The sequence below is a fragment of the Triticum dicoccoides genome, chromosome 7A (genome assembly GCF_002162155.2).
Source record: "Triticum dicoccoides isolate Atlit2015 ecotype Zavitan chromosome 7A, WEW_v2.0, whole genome shotgun sequence".
In the NCBI taxonomy this organism is placed as follows: Eukaryota; Viridiplantae; Streptophyta; class Magnoliopsida; order Poales; family Poaceae; genus Triticum; species Triticum dicoccoides.
In genome coordinates this window covers 736552703-736577256 of record NC_041392.1, presented here as the reverse complement: position 1 = coordinate 736577256, position 24554 = coordinate 736552703, and positions in this window count along the sequence as shown.

Here is a 24554-nt window from a genome sequence, read left to right as displayed (position 1 = left end):
GAAGAATTTCTAGAGCCATTGCCGGGGAGGTGTGCACCAAGTCAAGTCAAGTCAAGACATACCAAGTACCCATCACAAACTCGGGTCTGAGTAGTTCACCCTCGGGGCTGAGGGTATGTACCAGTAGCTATGTGTTTGATATCTCTCTCTCGTGTTCTTGAGGTGATACGATCTTGATGTATCACGAGCTTTGCTATTATAGTTGGATCTTATGATGTTTCTCCCCCTCTACTCTCTTGTAATGGATTGAGTTTTCCCTTTTGAAGTTATCTTATCGGATTGAGTCTTTACGAATTTGAGAACACTTGATGTATGTCTTGCCGTGCTTATCTGTGGTGACAATGGGATATTCACATGATCCACTTGATGTATGTTTTGGTGATCAACTTACGGGTTCCGCCCATGAACCTATGCATAGGGGTTGGCACACGTTTTCGTCTTGACTCTCCGGTAGAAATTGTGGGGCACTCTTTGAAGTACTTTGTGTTGGTTCAATAGATGAATCTGAGATTGTGTGATGCATATCGTATAATCATACCCACGGATACTTGAGGTGACATTGGAGTATCTAGGTGACATTAGGGTTTTGGTTGATTTGTGTCTTAAGGTGTTATTCTAGTACGAACTCTATGATAGATCGAACGGAAAGAATAGCTTCGTGTTATTTTACTACGGACTCTTGAATAGATTGATCAGAAAGGATAACTTTGAGGTGGTTTCGTACCCTACAATAATCTCTTTGTTTGTTCTCCGCTATTAGTGACTTTGGAGTGACTCTTTGTTGCATGTTGAGGGATAGTTATATGATCCAATTATGTTATTATTGTTGAGAGAACTTGCACTAGTGAAAGTATGAACCCTAGGCCTTGTTTCCTAGCATTGCAATACCGTTTACGCTCACTTTTACCACTTGTTACCTTGCTGTTTTTATATTTTTAGATTACAAAAACCTATATCTACCATCCATATTGCACTTGTATCACCATCTCTTCGCCGAACTAGTGCACCTATACAATTTACAATTGTATTGGGTGTGTTGGGGACACAAGAGACTCTTTGTTATTTGGTTGCAGGGTTGTTTGAGAGAGACCATCTTCATCCTATGCCTCCCATGGATTGATAAACCTTAGGTCATCCACTTGAGGGAAATTTGCTACTGTCCTACAAACCTCTGCACTTGGAGGCCCAGCAACGTTTACAAGAAAAAGGTTGTGTAGGTAGACATCAGGGGGATCAGACTGAAGGAAATATGCCCTAGAGGCAATAATAAAGTTATTATTTATTTCCTTATATCACGATAAACGTTTAGTATTCATGCTAGAATTGTATTAACAGGAAACATAATACATGTGTGAATACATAGACAAACAGAGTGTCACTAGTATGCCTCTACTTGACTAGCTCGTTAATCAATGATGGTTATTTTTCCTAACCATGAACAAAGAGTTGTTATTTGATTAACGAGGTCACATCATTAGTTGAATGATCTGATTGACATGACCCATTCCATTAGCTTAGCACCCGATCATTTAGTATGTTGCTATTCCTTTCTTCATGACTTATACATGTTCCTATAACTATGAGATTATGCAAATCCCGTTTACCGGAGGAACACTTTGGGTACTACCAAACGTCACAACGTAACTGGGTGATTATAAAGGAGTACTACAGGTGTCTCCAAAGGTACATGTTGGGTTGGCGTATTTCGAGATTAGGTTTTGTCACTCCAATTGTTGGAGAGGTATCTCTGGGCCCTCTCGGTAATGCACATCACTTAAGCCTTGCAAGCATTGCAACTAAATGAGTTAGTTGCGGGATGATGTATTAAGGAACGAGTAAAAGAGACTTGCCGGTAACGAGATTGAACTAGGTATTGGATAGCGACGATCGAATCTCGGGCAAGTAACATACCGATGACAAAGGGAACAACGTATGTTGTTATGCGGTCTGACCGATAAATATCTTTGTAGAATATGTAGGAGCCAATATGGGCATCCAGGTCCCGCTATTGGTTATTGACCGGAGACGTGTCTCGGTCATGTCTACATTATTCTCGAACCCGTAGGGTCCGCACGCTTAAGGTTACGATGACAGTTATTTTTTGAGTTTATGCATTTTGATGTACCGAAGGTTGTTCGGAGTCCCGGATGTGATCATGGACATGACAAGGAGTCTCGAAATGGTCGAGACGTAAAGATTGATATATTGGAAGCCTATGTTTGGATATCGGAAGTGTTCCGGGTGAAATCGAGATTTTACCGGAGTACCGGGAGGTTATCGGAACCCCCCGGGGGCCATATGGGCCTTAATGGGCTTTAGTGGAAAGGAGAAAGGGGCAGCCCAAGGTGGCTGCGCACCTCCCCCCTCCCCTAGTCCTATTAGGACTAGGAGAAGGTGGCCGGCCCCCCTCTCCCTCTTTCCCCCTCGGGGAATCCTAGTCCAACTAGGATTGGGGGGGGGAGTCCTACTCCCGGAAGGAGTAGGACTCCTCCTGCGCCCTCCTCCTGGCCGGCGCCCCCCTCCCCCTTGGCTCCTTTATATACTGAGGCAGAGGCACCCCAGAAACACACAAGTTGATCCACGTGATCTATTCCTTAGCCGTGTGCGGTGCCCCCAGCCACCATAGTCCTTGATAATACTGTAGCGGAGTTTAGGCGAAGCCCTGCTGCTGTAGTACATCAAGATCGTCACCACGCCGTCGTGCTGACGGAACTCTTCCCCGACACTTTGCTGGATCGGAGTCTGGGGATTGTCATCGAGCTGAACGTGTGCTCGAACTCGGAGGTGCCGTAGTTTCGGTGCTTGATCGGTTGGATCGTGAAGATGTACGACTACTTCCTCTACGTTGCGTCAACGCTTCCGCAGTCGGTCTGCGTGGGTACGTAGACAACACTCTCCCGTCTCGTTGCTATGCATCACATGATCTTGCGTGTGCGTAGGAAATTTTTTGAAATTACTACGAAAGCCAACAGTGGCATCCGAGCCTAGGTTATTTATGTTGATGTTATATGCACGAGTAGAACACAAGTGAGTTGTGGGCGATATAAGTCATACTGCCTACCAGCATGTCATACTTTGGTTCGGCGGTATTGTTGGACGAGACGACCCGGACCAACCTTACGCCTACGCTTACGCGAGACCGGTTCCCCCGACGTGCTTTGCACACAGGTGGCTTGCGGGCGACTGTCTCTCCAACTTTAGTTGAACCAAGTATGGTTACGCCCGGTCCTTGCGAAGGTTAAAACGGAGTCTATTTGACAAACTATCGTTGTGGTTTTGATGCGTAGGTGAGATTGGTTCTTACTTAAGCCCGTAGCAGCCACGTAAAACTTGCAACAACAAAGTAGAGGACGTCTAACTAGTTTTTGCAGGGCATGTTGTGATGTGATATGGTCAAGGCATGATGCTAAATTTTATTGTATGAGATGATCATGTTTTCTAACCGAGTTATCGGCAACTGGCAGGAGCCATATGGTTGTCGCTTTATTGTATGCAATGAAATCGCGATGTAATGCTTTACTTTATTACTAAGCGGTAGTGATAGTCGTGGAAGCATAAGATTGGCGAGACGACAACGATCCTACGATGGAGATCAAGGTGTCGCACCGGTGACGATGGTGATCATAACGGTGCTTCTGAGATGGAGATCACAAGCACAAGATGATGATGGCCATATCATATCACTTATATTGATTGCATGTGATGTTTATCCTTTTATGCATCTTATCTTGCTTTGATTGACGGTAGCATTATAAGATGATCTCTCACTAAATTATCAAGATGTGTTGTCCCTGAGTATGCACCGTTGCCAAAGTTCGTCGTGCCCAGACACCACATGATGATCGGGTGTGATAAGCTCTACGTCCATCTACAACGGGTGCAAGCCAGTTTTGCACACGCAGAATACTCAGGTTAAACTTGACGAGCCTAGCATATGCAGATATGGCCTCGGAACACGGAGACCGAAAGGTCGAGCGTGAATCATATAGTTGATATGATCAACATAACGATGTTCACCATTGAAAACTACCCCATCTCACGTGATGATCGGTTATGGTTTAGTTGATTTGGATCACGTAATCACTTAAAAGATTAGAGGGATGTCTATCTAAGTGGGAGTTCTTAAGTAATTTGATTAATTGAACTTAAACTTATCATGAACTTAGTACCTGATAGTATCTTGCTTGTTTATGTTGCTTGTAGATAGATGGCTCATGCTGTTGTTCCGTTGAATTTTAATGCGTTCCTTGAGAAAGCAAAGTTGAAAGATGATGGTAGCAATTACACGGACTGGGTCCGTAACTTGAGGATTATCCTCATTGCTGCACAGAAGAATTACGTCCTGGAAGCACCGCTGGGTGCCAGGCCTGCTGCTGGAGCAACACCAGATGTTATGAACGTCTGGCAGAGCAAAGCTGATGACTACTCGATAGTTCAGTGTGCCATGCTTTACGTCTTAGAATCGGGACTTCAACGACGTTTTGAACGTCATGGAGCATATGAGATGTTCCAGGAGTTGAAGTTAATATTTCAAGCAAATGCCCGGATTGAGAGATATGAAGTCTCCAATAAGTTCTATAGCTGCAAGATGGAGGAGAACAGTTCTGTCAGTGAGCATATACTCAAAATGTCTGGGTATAATAATCACTTGATTCAGATGGGAGTTAATCTTCCAGATGATTGCGTCATTGACAGAATTCTCCAATCACTGCCACCAAGCTACAAGAGCTTCATGATGAACTATAATATGCAAGGGATGAACAAGACTATTCCCGAGCTCTTCGCGATGCTGAAAGCTGCGGAGGTAGAAATCAAGAAGGAGCATCAAGTGTTGATGGTTAATAAAACCACTAGTTTCAAGAAAAAGAGCAAAGGGAAGAAGAAGGGTAACTTCAAGAAGAACGGCAAACAAGTTGCTGCTCAGGAGAAGAAACCCAAGTCTGGACCTAAGCCTGAAACTGAGTGCTTCTACTGCAAGCAGACTGGTCACTGGAAGCGGAACTGCCCCAAGTATTTGGCGGATAAGAAGGATGGCAAGGTGAACAAAGGTATATGTGATATACATGTTATTGATGTGTACCTTACTAGAGCTCGCAGTAGCACCTGGGTATTTGATACTGGTTCTGTTGCTAATATCTGCAACTCGAAACAGGGACTACGGAATAAGCGGGCACTGGCAAAGGATGAGGTGACGATGCGCGTGGGAAACGGTTCCAAAGTCGATGTGATCGCGGTCGGCACGCTACCTCTACATCTACCTTCGGGATTAATATTAGACCTAAATAATTGTTATTTGGTGCCAGCGTTGAGCATGAACATTATATCTGGATCTTATTTAATGCGAGACGGTTATTCATTTAAATCAGAGAATAATGGTTGTTCTATTTATATGAGTAATATCTTTTATGGTCATGCACCTTTGAAGAGTGGTCTATTTTTGATGAATCTCGATAGTAGTGATACACATATTCATAATGTTGAAGCCAAAGGATGCAGAGTTGATAATGAAAGTGCAACTTATTTGTGGCACTGTCGTTTAGGTCATATCAGTGTAAAGCGCATGAAGAAACTCCATACTGATGGACTTTTGGAACCACTTGATTATGAATCACTTGGTACTTGCGAATCGTGCCTCATGGGCAAGATGACTAAAACACCGTTCTCCGGTACTATGGAGAGAGCAACAGATTTGTTGGAAATCATACATACCGATGTATGTGGTCCGATGAATATTGAGGCTCGTGGCGGATATCGTTATTTTCTCATCTTCACAGATGACTTAAGCAGATATGGGTATATCTACTTAATGAAACATAAGTCTGAAACATTTGAAAAGTTCAAAGAGTTTCAGAGTGAAGTTGAAAATCATCGTAACAAGAAAATAAAGTTTCTACGATCTGATCGTGGAGGAGAATATTTGAGTTACGAGTTTGGTGTACATTTGAAAAATTGTGGAATAGTTTCGCAACTCACGCCACCCGGAACACCACAGCGTAATGGTGTGCCCGAACGTCGTAATCGTACTTTACTAGATATGGTGCGATCTATGATGTCTCTTACTGATTTACCGCTATCGTTTTGGGGTTATGCTTTAGAGACGGCCGCATTCACATTAAATAGGACACCATCAAAATCCGTTGAGACGACGTCTTATGAACTATGGTTTGGCAAGAAACCAAAGTTGTCGTTTCTTAAAGGTTGGGGCTGCGATGCTTATGTGAAAAAGCTTCAACCTGATAAGCTCGAACCCAAATCGGAGAAATGTGTCTTCATAGGATACCCAAAGGAGACTGTTGGGTACACCTTCTATCACAGATCCGAAGGCAAGACATTCGTTGCTAAAAATGGATCCTTTCTAGAGAAGGAGTTTCTCTCGAAAGAAGTGAGTGGGAGGAAAGTAGAACTTGACGAGGTAACTGTACCTGCTCCTTTATTGGAAAGTAGTACATCATAGAAAACTGTTTCTGCGACACCTGCACCAATAAGTGAGGTAGCTAATGATGATGGTCATGAAACTTCAGATCAAGATACTACTGAACCTCGTAGATCAACCAGAGTAAGATCCGCGCCAGATTGGTGCGGTAATCCTGTTTTGGAAATCATGCTATTAGATCATGATGAACCTACGAATTATGAAGAAGCGATGGTGAGCCCAGATTCCGCAAAGTGGCTTGAAGCCATGAAATCTGAGATGGGATCCATGTATGAGAACAAAGTATGGACTTTGGTTGACTTGCCCGATGATCGGCAAGCGATTGAGAATAAATGTATCTTCAAGAAGAAGACTGACGCTGATGGTAATGTTACTGTCTACAAAGCTCGACTTGTCGCAAAAGGTTTTCGACAAGTTCAAGGGGTTGACTATGATGAGACCTTCTCACCCGTAGCGATGCTTAAGTATGTCCGAATCATGTTAGCAATTGCCGCATTTTATGATTATGAAATTTGGCAGATGGATGTCAAAACTGCATTCCTGAATGGATTTCTGGAAGAAGAGTTGTATATGATGCAACCGGAAGGTTTTGTCGATCCAAAGGGAGCTAACAAAGTGTGCAAGCTCCAGCGATCCATTTATGGACTGGTGCAAGCCTCTCGGAGTTGGAATAAACGTTTTGATAGTGTGATCAAAGCATTTGGTTTTATACAGACTTTCGGAGAAGCCTGTATTTACAAGAAAGTGAGTGGGAGCTATGTAGCATTTCTGATATTATATGTGGATGACATATTACTGATTGGAAATGATATAGAATTTCTGGATAGCATAAAGGGATACTTGAATAAGAGTTTTTTAATGAAAGACCTCGGTGAAGCTGCTTACATATGAGGCATAAAAATCTATAGAGATAGATCAAGACGCTTAATTGGACTTTCACAAAGCACATACCTTGACAAGATTTTGAAGAAGCTCAAAATGGATCAAGCAAAGAAAGGGTTCTTGCCTGTGTTACAAGGTGTGAAGTTGAGTCAGACTCAATGCCCGACCACTGCAGAAGATAGAGAGAAAATGAAAGATGTTCCCTATGCTTCAGCCATAGGCTCTATCATGTATGCAATGCTGTGTACCAGACCTAATGTGTGCCTTGCTATAAGTTTAGCAGGGAGGTACCAAAGTAATCCAGGAGTGGATCACTGGACGGCGGTCAAGAACATCCTGAAATACCTGAAAAGTACTAAGGATATGTTTCTCGTATATGGAGGTGACAAAGAGCTCACCGTAAAAGGTTACGTTGATGCAAGCTTTGACACTGATCCGGATACGTGTTTACATTAAACGGTGAAGCTGTCAGTTGGTGCAGTTCTAAACAAAGCGTCGTAGCGGGATCTACATGTGAAGCGAAGTACATAGCTGCTTCGGAAGCAGCAAATGAAGGAGTTCATATCCGATCTAGGTGTCATACCTAGTGCATCGGGTCCAATGAAAATATTTTGTGACAATACTGGTGCAATTGCCTTGGCAAAGGAATCCAGATTTCACAAAAGGACCAAGCACATCAAGAGACGCTTCAATTCCATCCTGGATCTAGTCCAGGTGGGAGACATAGAGATTTGCAAGATACATACGGATCTGAATGTTGCAGACCCGTTGACTAAGCCTCTTCCACGAGCAAAACATGATCAGCACCAAAGCTCCATGGGTGTTAGAATCATTATAGTGTAATCTAGATTATTGACTCTAGTGCAAGTGGGAGACTGAAGGAAATATGCCCTAGAGGCAATAATAAAGTTATTATTTATTTCCTTATATCATGATAAACGTTTAGTAGTCATGCTAGAATTGTATTAACAGGAAACATAATACATGTGTGAATACATAGACAAACAGAGTGTCACTAGTATGCCTCTACTTGACTAGCTCGTTAATCAATGATGGTTATGTTTCCTAACCATGAACAAAGAGTTGTTATTTGATTAACAAGGTCACATCATTAGTTGAATGATCTGATTGACATGACCCATTCCATTAGCTTAGCACCCGATCGTTTAGTATGTTGCTATTGCTTTCGTCATGACTTATACATGTTCCTATAACTATGAGATTATGCAACTCCCGTTTACCGGAGGAACACTTTGGGTACTACCAAACGTCACAACGTATCTGGGTGATTATAAAGGAGTACTACAGGTGTCTCCAAGGGTACATGTTGGGTTGGCGTATTTTGAGATTAGGTTTTGTCACTCCGATTGTCGGAGAGGTATCTCTGGGCCCTCTCGGTAATGCACATAACTTAAGCCTTGCAAGCATTGCAACTAAATGAGTTAGTTGCGGGATGATGTATTAAGGAACGAGTAAAAGAGACTTGCCGGTAACGAGATTGAACTAGGTATTGGATACCGACGATCGAATCTCGGGCAAGTAACATACCGATGACAAAGGGAACAGCGTATGTTGTTATGCGGTCTGACCGATAAAGATCTTCGTAGAATATGTAGGAGCCAATATGGGCATCCAGGTCCCGCTATTGGTTATTGACCGGAGGCGTGTCTCGGTCATGTCTACATTATTCTCGAACCCGTAGGGTCCGCACGCTTAAGGTTACGATGACAGTTATATTTTGAGTTTATGCATTTTGATGTACCGAAGGTTGTTCGGAGTCCTGAATGTGATCATGGACATGACGAGGAGTCTCGAAATGGTCGAGACGTAAAGATTGATATATTGGAAGCCTATGTTTGGATATCGGAAGTGTTCCGGGTGAAATCGGGATTTTACCGGAGTACCGGGAGGTTACCGGAACCCCCCGGGAGCCATATGGGCCTTAATGGGCTTTAGTGGAAAGGAGAAAGGGGCAGACCAAGGTGGCTGCGCACCTCCCCCCTCCCCTAGTCCTATTAGGAATAGGAGAAGGTGGCCGGCCCCCCTCTCCCTCTTTCCCCCTCGGGGAATCCTAGTCCAACTAGGATTGGGGGGGGGGGGGATGTTGGGGAACGTAGCGGAAATTCAAAAAATTTCCTACGTGTCACCAAGATCTATCTATGGAGAGACTAGCAACGAGGGGAAGGAGAGTGCATCTACATACCCTTGTAGATCGCTAAGCGGAAGCGTTCAAGTGAACGGGGTTGATGGAGTCATACTCATCGTGATTCAGATCACCGATGATCCTAGTGCCGAACGGACAGCACCTCCGCGTTCAACACACGTACAGCACGGAGACGTCTCCCACGCCTTGATCCAGCAAGGAGGACGGAGAGGTTGATGGAGATCCAGCAGCACGACGGCGTGGTGGAAGTAGCGGGATTCCAACAGGGCTTCGCTAAGCGCTGCGGGAGGAGGGAGATGTGTCACGGGAGGGAGAGGGAGGCGCCAGGCCTTAGGTATGTTTGCTCCTCCTTTTCCCCACTATATATAGGGCCAAGGGAGAGGGGGAGGCGCAGCCCTTGCCCCTTCCTCCAAGGAAGGGTGCGGCCAAGGGTGGGGAGGAGTCCATCCTCCCCAAGGCACCTCGGAGGTGCCTTCTCCCTTTAGGACTCTCCCCTTTTTCTCTTCTCTTGGCGCATGGGCCTCTTGGGGCTGGTGCCCTTGGCCCATATAGGCCAAGGCGCACCCCCTACAGCCCATGTGCCCCCCCGGGGCAGGTGTCCCCACCCAGTGGACCCCCGGGACCCTTCCGGTGGTCCCGGTACAATACCAGTGACCCCGAAACTTGTCCCGATGGCCGAAATAGCACTTCCTATATATAATTCTTTACCTCCGGACCATTCCGGAACTCCTCGTGACGTCCGGGATCTCATCCGGGACTCCGAACAACATTCGGGTTACCGCATACTAATATCTCTACAACCCTAGCGTCACCGAACCTTAAGTGTGTAGACCCTACGAGTTCGGGAGACATGCAGACATGACCGAGACGTTCTTCGGTCAATAACCAACAGCGGGATCTGGATACCCATGATGGCTCCCACATGTTCCATGATGTTCTCACCGGATGAACCACGATGTCAAGGACTTAATCAATCCCGTATACAATTCCCTTTGTCTATCGGTATGTTACTTGCCCGAGATTCGATCGTCGGTATCCAATACCTAGTTCAATCTCGTTACCGGCAAGTCTCTTTACTCGTTCCGTAACACATCATCCCGTGATCAACTCCTTGGTCACATTGCGCATATGATGATGTCCTACTGAGTGGGCCCAGAGATACCTCTCCGTTTACACGGAGTGACAAATCCCAGTCTCGATTCGTGCCAACCCAACAGACACTTTCAGAGATACCTGTAATGCACCTTTATAGCCACCCAGTTACGTTGTGACGTTTGATACACCCAAAGCATTCCTACGGTATCCGGGAGTTGCACAATCTCATGGTCTAAGGAAATGATACTTGACATTAGAAAAGCTTTAGCATACGAACTACACGATCTTTGTGCTATGCTTATGATTGGGTCTTGTCCATCACACCATTCTCCTAATGATGTGATCCCGTTATCAACGACATCCAATGTCCATGGTTAGGAAACCGTAACCATCTATTGATCAACGAGCTAGTCAACTAGAGGCTTACTAGGGACATGGTGTTGTCTATGTATCCACACATGTATCTGAGTTTCCTATCAATACAATTATAGCATGGATAATAAACGATTATCATGAACAAGGAAATATAATAATAACCAATTTATTATTGCCTCTAGGGCATATTTCCAACAGTCTCCCACTTGCACTAGAGTCAATAATCTAGTTCACATCGCCATGTGATTAACACTCACAGGTCACATCGCCATGTGACTAACACCCAAGAGTTTACTAGAGTCAGTAGTCTAGTTCACATCACTATGTGATTAACAGTCAATGAGTTTTAGGTTTGATCATGTTGCTTGTGAGAGAGGTTTTAGTCAAAGGGTCTGAACCTTTCAGATGCATGTGTGCTTTACAAATCTCTATGTCATCTCCTAGATGTAGCTACCACGCTCTATTTGGAGCTAATCCAAATAACTGTTCTACCTGGAGCTATTCTAAATTGTTGCTCCATTATATGCATCCGGTATCTCTACTCAGAGCTATCCGGATAGATGTTAAGCTTGCATCGACGTAACCCTTTACGACGAACTCTTTTCCACCTCCATAATCGAGAAAATTCCTTAGTCCACTAGTTACTAAGGATAACTTTGACCACTGTCCTGTGATCCATTCTTGGATCACACTTGTACCCCTTGACTGACTCATGGCAAAGCACACTTCAGGTGCGGTACACAGCATAGCATACTGTAGAGCCTATGTTTTAAGCATAGGGGATGACCTTCGTTCTTTCTCTCTATCTTGCCGCGGTCGAGCTTTAAGTCTTAACTTCATACCTTACAACTCAGGCAAGAACTCCTTCTTTGAATGATCCATCTTGAACAACTTCAAGATCATGTCAAGGTAAGTGCTCATTTGAAAGTACCATTAAGCGTTTTGATCTATCCTTATAGATCTTGATGCTTAATGCTCAAGTAGCTTAATCCAGGCCTTCCATTGAAAAACACTTTCCAAATAACCCTATATGCTTTCCAGAAATTCTACGTCATTTCCGATCAACAATATGTTAAAACATATACTCATCAGAAATTCTATAGTGCTCCCACTCACTTCTTTGGAAATACAAGTTTCTCATAAACTTTGTATAAACCCAAAATCTTTGATCATCATCAAAGCATACATTCCAACTCCGAGATGCTTACTCCAGTCCTTAGAAGGATTGCTGGAGCTTTGCATACTTATTAGCATCTTTCAGGATTGACAAAACCTTCCGGTTTGTATCACATACAACCTTTCCTCAAAAACCGTCGAGGAAACAATGTTTTTGACATCTTATCTGCAAGATTTCATAAATAATGCAGTAATCGCTAATATAATTCCAACAGACTCTTAGCATCGCTACGAGTGAGAAAGTCTCATCATAGTCAACTCCTTGAACTTGTCGGAAAACATCTTAACGACAAGTCGAGCTTTCTTAATGGTGACATTTACCATCATTGTCCGTCTTCCTTTTAAAATCCATTTGCACTCAACAGCCTTATGACCATCGAGTTGTTCTGTCAAAGTCTACACTTTGTTTCCATACATGGATCATCTCTCGGATTTCATGGCCTCGAGCCATTTATCGGAATCCGGGCCCACCATCGCTTCTCCATAGCTCGTAGGTTCATTGTTGTCTAGCAACATGACTTCCAAGATAGGATTACGTACCACTCTGAAGTAGTACGCATCCTTGTCATCCTACGAGGTTTGGTAGTGACTTGATCTGAAGTCTCATGATCACTATCATAAGCTTGCACTTCAATTGGTGTAGGTGCCATAGGAACAACTCTTTGTGCCCTGCTATACACTAGTTGAAGTGACGGTTCAATAACCTCATCAAGTCTCCACCATCCTCCCACTCAATTCTTTCGAGAGAAACTTTTCCTCGAGAAAGGACCCGATTCTAGAAACAATCCTTTATTTCTTTCGGATCTAAGACAGGAGGTATACCCAACTGTTTTTGGGTTGTCCTATGAAGATGCATTTATCCGCTTTGGGTTCGAGCTTATCGGCCTGAAACTTTTCCACATAAGCGACGCAGCCCCAAACTTTTAAGAAATGACAGCTTAGGTTTCTCTAAACCATAGTTCATACGGTGTCATCTCATCGGAATTACGTGGTGCCCTATTTAAAGTGAATGTGGTTGTCTCTAATGCTTAACCCATAAACTATTGTGGTAATTCGATAAGAGACATCATGGTATGCATCATATCCAATAGGGTGCAGTTATGATGTTCGGACACACCATCACACTATGGTGTTCCAGGCTGTATTAGTTGTGAAACGATTTCCACAATGTCTTAATTTTGTGCCAAACTCGTAATTCAGATATTCATCTCTATGATCATATCATAGATCTTTTATCCTCTTGTCACGATGATCTTTCAACTTCACACTAAAATTACTTGAACCTTTTAATAATTCAGACTCGTGATTCAGCAAGTAAATGTACTCAACATCTACTCAAATCATCTGTGAAGAAAGAACATAACGATATCCACTACATGCCTCAGCACTCATTGGACTGCACACATCAAAATGTATTACTTCCAACAATTTGCTTTCTAGTTCCATTTTACTGAAACCGAGGCTCTCAGTCATCTTGCCCATGGGGTATGATTTGCATGTCTCAAGTGATTCAAAATCAAGCGAGTACAAAACGGTCCATTTGCATGGAGTTTCTTCATGCATATACACCAACAGACATGGTTCGCATGTCTCAAACTTTTCAAAAATGAGTGAGTCCAAAAATCCATCAACATGGAGCTTCTTCATGCGTTTTATACCGATATGACTTACGTGGCAGTGCCACAAGTAGGTGGTACTATCATTACTATCTTTTGGCATAAACATGTGTATCACTACGATCGAGATTCAATAAACCATTCATTTTAGGTGTAAGACCATTGAAGGTATTATTCAAATAAATAGAGTAACCATTATTCTCCTTAAATGAATAACCGTATTGCGATAGACATAATCCAATCATGTCTATGCTCAACACAAACACCAATCTCGATGGTAGAAGGAGCGTACGATATTTGATTATATCAACATTGGAAACACTTCCAACACATATCATCAGCTCACCTTTAGCTAGTCTCTGTTTATTCCGTAGCTTTTATTTCGAGTTACTAACACTTAGCAACCGAACCGGTATCTAATACCCTGGTGCTACTAGGAGTACTAGTAAAGTACACATCAACACAATGTATATCCAATATACTTCTATCGACCTTGCCAGCCTTCTAATCTACCAAGTATCTAAGGTAATTTTGCTCCAGTGGTTGTTCTCCTTATTACAGAAGCACTTAGTCTCGGGTTTGGGTTCAACCTTGGGTTTCTTCACTAGAGCAGCATCTGAATTGCCGTGTCATGAAGTATCCCTTCTTGCCCTTGCCCTTCTTGAAACTAGTGGTTTCACTAACCATCAACAATTGATGCTCCTTCTTGATTTCTACTTTCGCGGTGTCAAACATCGCGAATATCTCAAGGATCATCATATATGTCCCTGATACATTATAGTTCATCACGAAGCTCTAGCAGCTTGGTGGTAATGACTTCGGAGAAACATCACTATCTTATCTGGAAGATCAACTCCCAGTTGATTCAAATGATTGTTGTACTCAGACAATCTGAGCACAAGCTCAACAATTGAGCTTTTCTCCCTTAGTTTGCAGGCTAAGAAAATCGTCGGAGGTCTTATACCTCTTGACGTGGGCACGAGCTTGAAATCCCAATTTCAGCCCTCAAAACATCTCATATGTTTTGCGATGTTTCAAAAAACGTCTTTGGTGCCTCAACTCTAAACCGTTTAACTGAACTATCACGTAGTTATCAAAACGTGTATGTCAGATGTTCGCAACATCCACAGACAACGTTCGAGGTTCAGCACACTGAGCGGTGCATTAAGGACATCAGCCTTCTATGAAGCAATGAGGACAATCCTCAGTTTACGGACCTAGTCCGCATAATTGCTACTATCAACTTTCAACTAATTTTTCTCTAGGGACATATCTAAACAGTAGAACTAAAGCGTGAGATATGACATAATTTGCAAAATCCTTTTGACTATGTTCAGGATAATTAAGTTCATCTTATGAACTCCCACTTAGATTAGACATCCCTCTAGTCATCTAAGTATTACACGATCCGAGTCGACTAGGCCATGTCCGATTAACACGTGAGACGGACTAGTTAACGTCGGTGAACATCTTCATGTTGATCGTATCTTCCATACGACTCGTGTTCGACCTTTCGGTCTCTGTGTTCCGAGGCCATGTCTTCACATGCTAGGCTCGTCAAGTTAACCCTAAGTGTTTTTGCATGTGTAAATCTTGCTTACACCCGTTGTATGTGAACGAAAGGATCTATCACACCCGATTAACACGTGATGCTTTGAAGCGACGAACTGTAGCAACGGTGCACAGTTAGGGGAGAACACTTCTTGAAATTTTAATGAGGGATCATCTTATTTACTACCGTCGTACTAAGTAAACAAGATGCATAACATGATAAACATCATATGCAATCAAATAGTGACATGATATGGCCAATATCATGTAGCTCCTTTGATCTCCATCTTGGGGCTCCATGATCATCTATTACAAGAACATGATTAATCTCATACATTACATATATCATTCATCACATCCTTTTGGCCATATCACATCACATAGCACACCCTGCAAAAACAAGTTAGACGTCCTCTAATTGTTGTTTGCATGTTTTACGTGGCTGCTATGGGTTTCTAGCAAGAACGTTTCTTACCTACGCAAAACCACAACGTGATATGCCAATTGCTATTTACCCTTCATAAGGACCCTTTTCATCGAATCCGATCCGACTAAAGTAGGAGAGACAGACACCTGCTAGCCACCTTATGCAACTAGTGCATGTCAGTCGGTGGAACCTGTCTCACGTAAGAGTACGTGTAAGGTTGGTCCCGGCCGCTTCATCCCACGATGCCGCCGAATCAAGATAAGACTAGTAACGGCAAGCATATTGAACAAAATCAATGCCCACAACTACTTTGTGTTCTACTCGTGCATAGAATCTACGTAATAGACCTAGCTCTAATACCACTGTTGGGGAACGTACCAGAAATTCAAAAAATTTCCTACGTGTCACCAAGATCTATCTATGGAGAGACTAGCAACGAGGGGAAGGAGAGTGCATCTACATACCCTTGTAGATCGCTAAGCGGAAGCGTTCAAGTGAACGGGGTTGATGGAGTCGTACTCGTCGTGATTCAGATCACCGATGATCCTAGTGCCGAACGGACAGCACCTCCGCGTTCAACACACGTACAGCACGGAGACGTCTCCCACGCCTTGATCCAGCAAGGAGGAGGGAGAGGTTGATGGAGATCCAGCAGCACGACGGCTTGGTGGAAGTAGCGGGATTCCAACAGGGCTTTGCTAAGCGCTGCGGGAGGAGGGAGATGTGTCACGGGAGGGAGAGGGAGGCGCCAGGCTTTAGGTATGTTTGCTCCTCCTTTTCCCCACTATATATAGGGCCAAGGGAGAGGGGGAGGCGCAGCCCTTGCCCCTTCCTCCAAGGAAGGGTGCGGCCAAGGGTGGGGAGGAGTCCATCCTCCCCAAGGCACCTCGGAGGTGCCTTCTCCCTTTAGGACTCTCCCCTTTTTCTCTTCTCTTGGTGCATGGGCCTCTTGGGGCTGGTTCCCTTGGCCCATATAGGCCAAGGCGCACCCCCTACAGCCCATGTGGCCCCCCGGGGCAGGTGGCCCCACCCGGTGGACCCCCGGGACCCTTCCGGTGGTCCCGGTACAATACCGGTGACCCCGAAACTTGTCCCGATGGCCGAAATAGCACTTCCTATATATAATTCTTTACCTCCGGACCATTCCGGAACTCCTCGTGACATCCGGGATCTCATCCGGGACTCCGAACAACATTCGGGTTACCGCATACTAATATCTCTACAACCCTAGCGTCACCGAACCTTAAGTGTGTAGACCCTACGGGTTCGGGAGACATGCAGACATGACCGAGACGTTCTCCGGTCAATAACCAACAGCGGGATCTGGATACCCATGATGGCTCCCACATGTTCCACGATGTTCTCATCGGATGAACCACGATGTCAAGGACTTAATCAATCCCGTATACAATTCCCTTTGTCTATCGGTATGTTACTTGCCCGAGATTCGATCGTCGGTATCCAATACCTAGTTCAATCTCGTTACCGGCAAGTCTCTTTACTCGTTCCGTAACACATCATCCCATGATCAACTCCTTGGTCACATTGCGCATATGATGATGTCCTACCGAGTGGGCCCAGAGATACCTCTCCGTTTACACGGAGTGACAAATCCCAGTCTCGATTCGTGCCAACCCAACAGACACTTTCAGAGATACCTGTAATGCACCTTTATAGCCATCCAGTTACGTTGTGACGTTTGATACACCCAAAGCATTCCTACGGTATCCGGGAGCTGCACAATCTCATGGTCTAAGGAAATGATACTTGACATCAGAAAAGCTTTAGCATACGAACTACACGATCTTTGTGCTATGCTTAGGATTGGGTCTTGTCCATCACACCCTTCTCCTAATGATGTGATCCCGTTATCAACGACATCCAATGTCCATGGTTAGGAAACCGTAACCATCTATTGATCAACGAGCTAGTCAACTAGAGGCTTACTAGGGACATGGTGTTGTCTATGTATCCACACATGTATCTGAGTTTCCTATCAATACAATTATAGCATGGATAATAAACGATTATCATGAACAAGGAAATATAATAATAACCAATTTATTATTGCCTCTAGGGCATATTTCCAACAGGGGAGTCCTACTCCCGGAAGGAGTAGGACTCCTCCTGCGCCCTCCTCCTGGCCGGCGCCCCCCTCCCCCTTGGCTTCTTTATATACTGAGGCAGAGGCATCCCAGAAACACACAAGTTGATCCACGTGATCTATTCCTTAGCCGTGTGCGGTGCCCCCAGCCACCATAGTCCTCGATAATACTGTAGCGGAGTTTAGGCGAAGCCCTGCTGCTGTAGTACATCAAGATCGTCACCACGCCGTCGTGCTGACGGAACTCTTCCCCGACACTTTGCTGGATCGGAGTCCGGGGATCGTCATCGAGCTGAACGTGTGCTCAAACTCGGAGGTGCCGTAGTTTTGGTGATTGATCGGTTGGATCGTGAAGACGTACGACTACTTCCTCTACGTTGCGTCAACGCTTCCGCAGTCGGTCTGCGTGGGTACGTAGACAACACTCTCCCCTCTCGTTGCTATGCATCACATGATCTTGCGTGTGCGTAGAAATTTTTTTGAAATTACTACGAAACCCAACACAGACATGTCAGACGCCTCCAAGGAGGAACACGACGCCCTCGGGCGTCGCCGTCGACATGGCCGGCCAGCGATTTCGCCCGGACTGGGTTCCCCACCACCAGCACCAACGCCGACGACCCATGGAAGCATGGGCAGATTGGAGGGGGAGGGAAGGAGGCGCCAGGTCTAGCTACAACGGCACCTTGACAACCACCACGCCACACCGACGACCACCGAGATCCAGCCGCCCTCGCGGACAGGAACGTCGGAACCAATGCCCGCACCACCGCCGCCGCTAAGCCGGTGGCGCCTCACCAGATGGAGCCGCCGCCCCAAATCTGAAGCCCCCCGCTTGAAGCAGGGCAGCAGCTGGCCCCGCCGCCACCTTCCTTGGCGGCATCCCGGGCTTGCCCGGTGCCGAGGAAGACAGGGGGAAGGAGGGGCACACCAGCAGCTAGGGTTGTTGGCCCCCGAGTCGCCCGCAAGGCGGCGCGGGGGGAGGGGCATTATCAAGAAACTGATAAACGATCATCTGATGAATTGGTGAGTTGTCATGACAATTGCGAGTCACGTATGCGTGAAGGATGTAATTCTAGTCTATGTTTGCATCTAAAACTATTCGAAATTAGAGAGCATATTTTACCTTAAGTGGTCATGTGTCATTTGGTTCTAACGAATTAACAGAACCACAGATGAGTTTTTCTGTATCCTCCTTGTACATCAACCTAATGACAAATTTTGATTTTTAACTATGTTGATATTAAGCAAAACATTATTAAAAATAGATGTTAAATAGAATAACAGAGAAACATGCAGTGCAATATCTAGAGAAAACGTGATTTAAATACAACAATATTTTAATGAACTACAATATTCGAAAGGCCGATCTTCACGTTCTAAAGAGTAGGCATAACTGACGCACATATAAAATATAAGCCGCGGCTTAAAAATTGCATCTCAAACCCGAACCTTTCTTCCCAACCATCCCGAACCACCAACCGCCGCCACTGCTTGCCCCATGCATTCCGGCCTCCGGACGTCATGTCTCCCCCGGTCCCCGCTGGCTTCTCAGTCCTCTGTGCGCCGCGCCACCCGGCACCGGTGGCTGCTCCGGGCTCCGCTCACCGTGCCACCCTGGCCACAGCTGAATACGCTGGCCCCGGCCTCCGTGGATCGCACGGGCCACCCCATCCTGCCGCTGCTTGCTACCGTGCGCTACTCCCCACCGCCACGCCGCGTCACCGGGTATGCTCTAGTGGGGCGAATTCTCTGTTTTGACCTTTTTTGCAAATTTTAACACGATCTGACCCTAGTTTGAAAAAATTCTGTGATCTGGCCCTTTCCCTACCGCCATCATCCTGGGCGGTAGGGTAACACTGTCTACCGCCGAAGGCTTTGGAGGTAGGACTTGACTGCGTCGTCACGGTTGTTTGACGTTAAAAATACCCTACCGCCATAGTCCTCGGCGGTAGGGTCTAAAATGTTAAATTATGCATGGCGTCAAGTACTACTATACCACTTTGTTGGCAAGTTTGCTAGTGTGTGCAAGTTTTCTTCTGCAGGTCATGGGTTCGAGCCTTCCTAAGGCCGTTGTTTCGTTCATTTTTATTTTTCCCAATAAAAAATAAATAATTTGTTCAATTAATATTAGGACATAAACCGTTGATAAAAATATATTTTTACTTATCTGTAATTGTTTTATAAAATTCGCTCAAAGATATATATATATATAATTGGTCTCACGCATTACCTGCACAAAAAAGATTTGAAAGGTTGTTCACCGAGATCAATTGGTCTCACGCATTATTGGTCCCACATATCTCTTCATCGTTAGTATATGAAGCCTCCATGATAGTTAGTTCGTTGCATTCACCTTCAGGTCTTTGCTCCATCATCTCCTCTTGCCCTCAATTATTCCCTGTCCTTGGACCTTCGTTTTCCCTCAGAAGCACTGCTAGATTGGAGAACTCCCTTGCCGGAGCAGGAGCAACAGTGGCTGCTAGCTTGCACTTTATCAAGGTGAGTGCACCAGCTCCATCTTAAATTCCTCAACGCTTTTGGAATCAGTTGGACTTCTAGTTTGCAGTTTGTATATGCTCTTTTGAAACTTGTGTTCTGATACTGGAACCCAAGAAAGGATGAAATACGGCTCTATGACCATTTATTTATCCTCTTCCATATCCACAATTAATTTGTTTACCCAGGGGTTTTACTAATTCCTGCTATTTTCTTAGTTAGTTTAAACTTCGGAAGGCCTTTGCACACCCTGATTTGTATCTGTGTTTGGATGATAATACTGAGAACGAACCTTACACCGTATTTGATCTTACTGGAGAGGTCGTCTTTGTATCGCGGAATTGATAATATAGTAGCAACTAAACTGAAGGACCTGGTGGCGCGCGTGTGTAGTAGTTTGAGCGCGGAGCCGACCAACCTTAGTGCTACTCAGGATACACATTTTCTTTTAGTTAAACAGTTAAAAATAAAGCATTATCATCCAATTATTAATTACGCACCAATGTAGCTCTTTTGGCAAAACAACATGGAAGAAAACTCATCATTAACATAGCTGGTCAGAGACAAACAATAACAGAGCCAAACAAAGTAACATATGATGAGAACTTAATTGCAGAGCGCGTAATCTTCATGATGAGCAAAGAATAAAACTGCTCTCTCTCGTGTATGTTACAAATCTAAGCCGCAAAAAGACTGCAAAAAACAAATCTTTACGGGAATTTTATGAAAAAGTTACATATAAGTAAAAAAAATTCCATAGCTTAACATTAATTGGACAAATTGTTTATCCCAAAATATTCGTTTATATCTTTGCGAAGAATTTTATAAACAGTTACAGATAAATAAAAATACATTTTTATCAATAATTCATATCCTAATATTAGTTGGACAACTTATTTAATTTTATTGAGCAAAATAAAAATAAACATAAAAATAGGCTTATGAAGGCTTGAACCCAAGACCTACCGAAAAACTTGATTGCACTAGCCAACTTTCAAGTGGAGAGATTATGTTGTAATTGACGCCAGAGGTAATGTAAACCTTCTGGGCCCTACCGCCAAGGACTATGACGGTAGGGTATTTTGATGGCGGTAGGAAAATGGTCAGATCATGATTTTTTTTTTGAACCGGGTCAGATCGCGGTAAAGTTTAAAAAAAAGTCAAAACAGTGAATTTGGCCGCTCTAGAGTGAAGAGCTTCCTAACGCTGTCTACCCATCCTCCCGTCTCTCTCTCTCTCTCTCTCTCTCTCTCTCTCTCTCTCTCTCTCTCTCTCTCTCACGGCTGGTGCTTTCACTATCGGAGTCGCCCCCTATGCCGACGGCAAGGGCCGTCGGCATAGGCCTGAGTCCCGTCGGGGTAGACCTATGCCGACGGCCCCCGTCGGCATAGGGCCGTCGGCAACATATGCGTCGGCACAGCCAGGGAGGCCGTCGGCTTAGAAAAGCCGTCGGCATATATGATACGCCGAGGGGGGCCGTACATCTATGCCGACGGCCTCGGCCGTCGGCAACTATCACGCCTAACGGCGGTCGCCGTCAAGTCTGCCCAATGACTGATAGCCACATGGCACCCCTATGCCGACGGCCTAGCCGTCGGCTTAGTCAAAACCTATGCCGACGGCTAGACCGTCGTCATAGGGGTGCCACGTGGCGACCAGCCGCTGCTCTAGGACCAGGCCTATGCCGACGGACAGGCCGTCGGCATTGTCCTTCATACAGAGCTCCCAGTAGCTGCCACGTGGGCGCCTATGCCGACGGCATAGCCGTCGGCACAGTTTTAAACTAAGCCGACGGCCATGCCGTTGGCATAGGCGCCCACGTGTCAGCTACTGGGAGCTCATGCTAGCCCTATGCCGACGGCCTGGCCGTCGGCATAGTTTGCTTTTGCTTTTTTTTTTCTTTTTTCTGTTTGTTTTCAGATCAATTCAATTCAAATAGCAGCACATATCAGCAAATATATATGATGAGATAGACATATAAAACACAACGGAATATCATCCGGCACCATCACAACAATATATGCATAAGCATCATCACACACAAGTCTCTAAATGAAAATCATCACAACCAACATAAGCATATAGAGAAGCACACAAGTCATCTAAATGATCATCACCACACACAAGTCATCTCAAGCATCATCACCACACAAGGATCATCGAGCACCGCAGAGGTCGTCACCGCCAAGACGGCCAAAGCCCAGGTCGTCAGTGCTAGCGGCAGCGCTACCGCCAAGACTGCCTCCGCCTCCGCCTCCGTGGATCGGAGTGGTCGGGCTCCGTGTCTCCGGAGTGCTACGAAGACCGCCGCCAACGGTAGATCCACGTGTTCCCTGGATGTTGAAAAGACATATGCACGGGATATATGACTGTGTTGAAAGGCATGACATGCTTTGGGTGAATAGATTGGGGATGAACTAACCGGCGAGGGGCTAGCGTTCTGTGCCACAAACTCCTCAAAGCTCATCAGCACTGGTTGTGCTGGAGGGCATTGTGCTGGAGGGAACTGAGGACACCTGTCGGCCGCCATATCCTGAAAAGCCTGCTGCATCTGGCTATCCCTCTGCACTTGGTGTTCATAAAGCCTCTGATGCCACGCCATGGTCTCCTGGCGTGTGTACTCCATGTAGGCCTACGGTATGACAGGATGGAACTCATAAAACTACTAAATGCGGAAAATGAAGTGAGAAATGAAGATAAGAGGGAAAATACTTACAGATTGTTGCTCCTGAAAGAGGTACTGTGTACTGGTCACTGGCTGGCTCGTGCGCTGGCTCAGGCTCGGGTCGATCCGACGAAGCTGTGTGTAGGAGATACTAGGAGTGATCACAGCATCGAGAACCGCCTCCCGACCGTGCTCCTTGGGCCCCATCCTCACCACCGCCATGTCGTCCAGAGGCGCCGCAATGGGGTTAGGTGTGTCAGGATGTAACTCCAGATACGCTTCGGAGTAGGCCTTCTTCCTCTCTGCGGTCTTCTTGCCGTAGTACTTGGGCTCGCCAGGCTTGGGGTCCTTCCGCGTATGGGCGATCTCCCACGCCTGCATGTGTGAGAGCGGCCGCTTCAGTTTCTCCTCCTGCACCACCAAACAGAGGTTAGTCATACATAAGAAAGTGATGGTAAATAGAAGAAGAAGAATGTTTAATGGGGTTAGTCATACATTAACTGCCTTGTGGAGATAGTGGTTTTGGTTTCCCTGAGCATGTACTCCCTCCGTCCCTCGGTTAGCCTTATTTTTGGTTCTCATAGCCGCCCAGGCTCCAGCCTCATCACACCAAAGATCCACCAATGCCGCCCAGGACTCGTCTTTTCCATAACACCAATTTGGACACACCTACATAATAAAAGCATAATGGCATGTAGGTGTGTCCAAATTGGTGTTATGGAAGCATAAAGCATAAAGCATAATGTACCACAAGGTAATGAAAGCATAATGAAAGCATGATATACGAAAGCATAATGAAAAATCTTTTATACTTACCGCCAAGAACTCGGGCCTCTCCAAGGTAATGCCCATCCTCCGCGCTTCTTCCTTGGTCATCTTCACACCAAGATAGTCGTGGTAGTATGTGGAGATGGCCACATAGCGCACCTCGTACTGCATCTGGCGGGCCTTCTTCTTGCATTGGCGCAGCACGATCTGGTCCGCTCTAGCCCTGTGCTCCGGAAGAACTCGATAGAATTTCTACAATCATGCATGAAACAAGAATGGGAGAAGCCATGAGTTAAATCATTCATGAAACTAGAATGGACTTGTGCTTCTGAAGGGAACTCACCCAGAAAGTAGTGATCACGGCCTTGGCATGGGTCTCATGGTCCGCGTGGTGGGCCGCTTCCCAGTGGTCCCAGCTCGTGGCCAAAACCCGATGGTCTGGCTGCCTGACTGGATCAGGACAGTACAACCCCGGCCAATATAACTTTAGCAAGACGGTGATGAGGCCGTTGGGAATACGGACCCCTTTAGAATATATCCAGTTGCTGCAAAAGAATGAACGATTAGCATGTGACAAGAAAAACAAATAACAACCGGAATAAGCATGTGACAAGCAACATAATGAACCACTTACTCTTTTCCCGTGGGCTCAATGAGCCACTTCTGCTCCTCAGTAGCAGGAACTTGCTTTGGTAGCTTTGCATTGCCACGCAGCCACCCCTTCGTGTCAACCCCCTTCCCGTCACCACCATCATCCCCGCCACCACCCTCCTCCTCGCCTGCCTCCCCCTCCCCAACC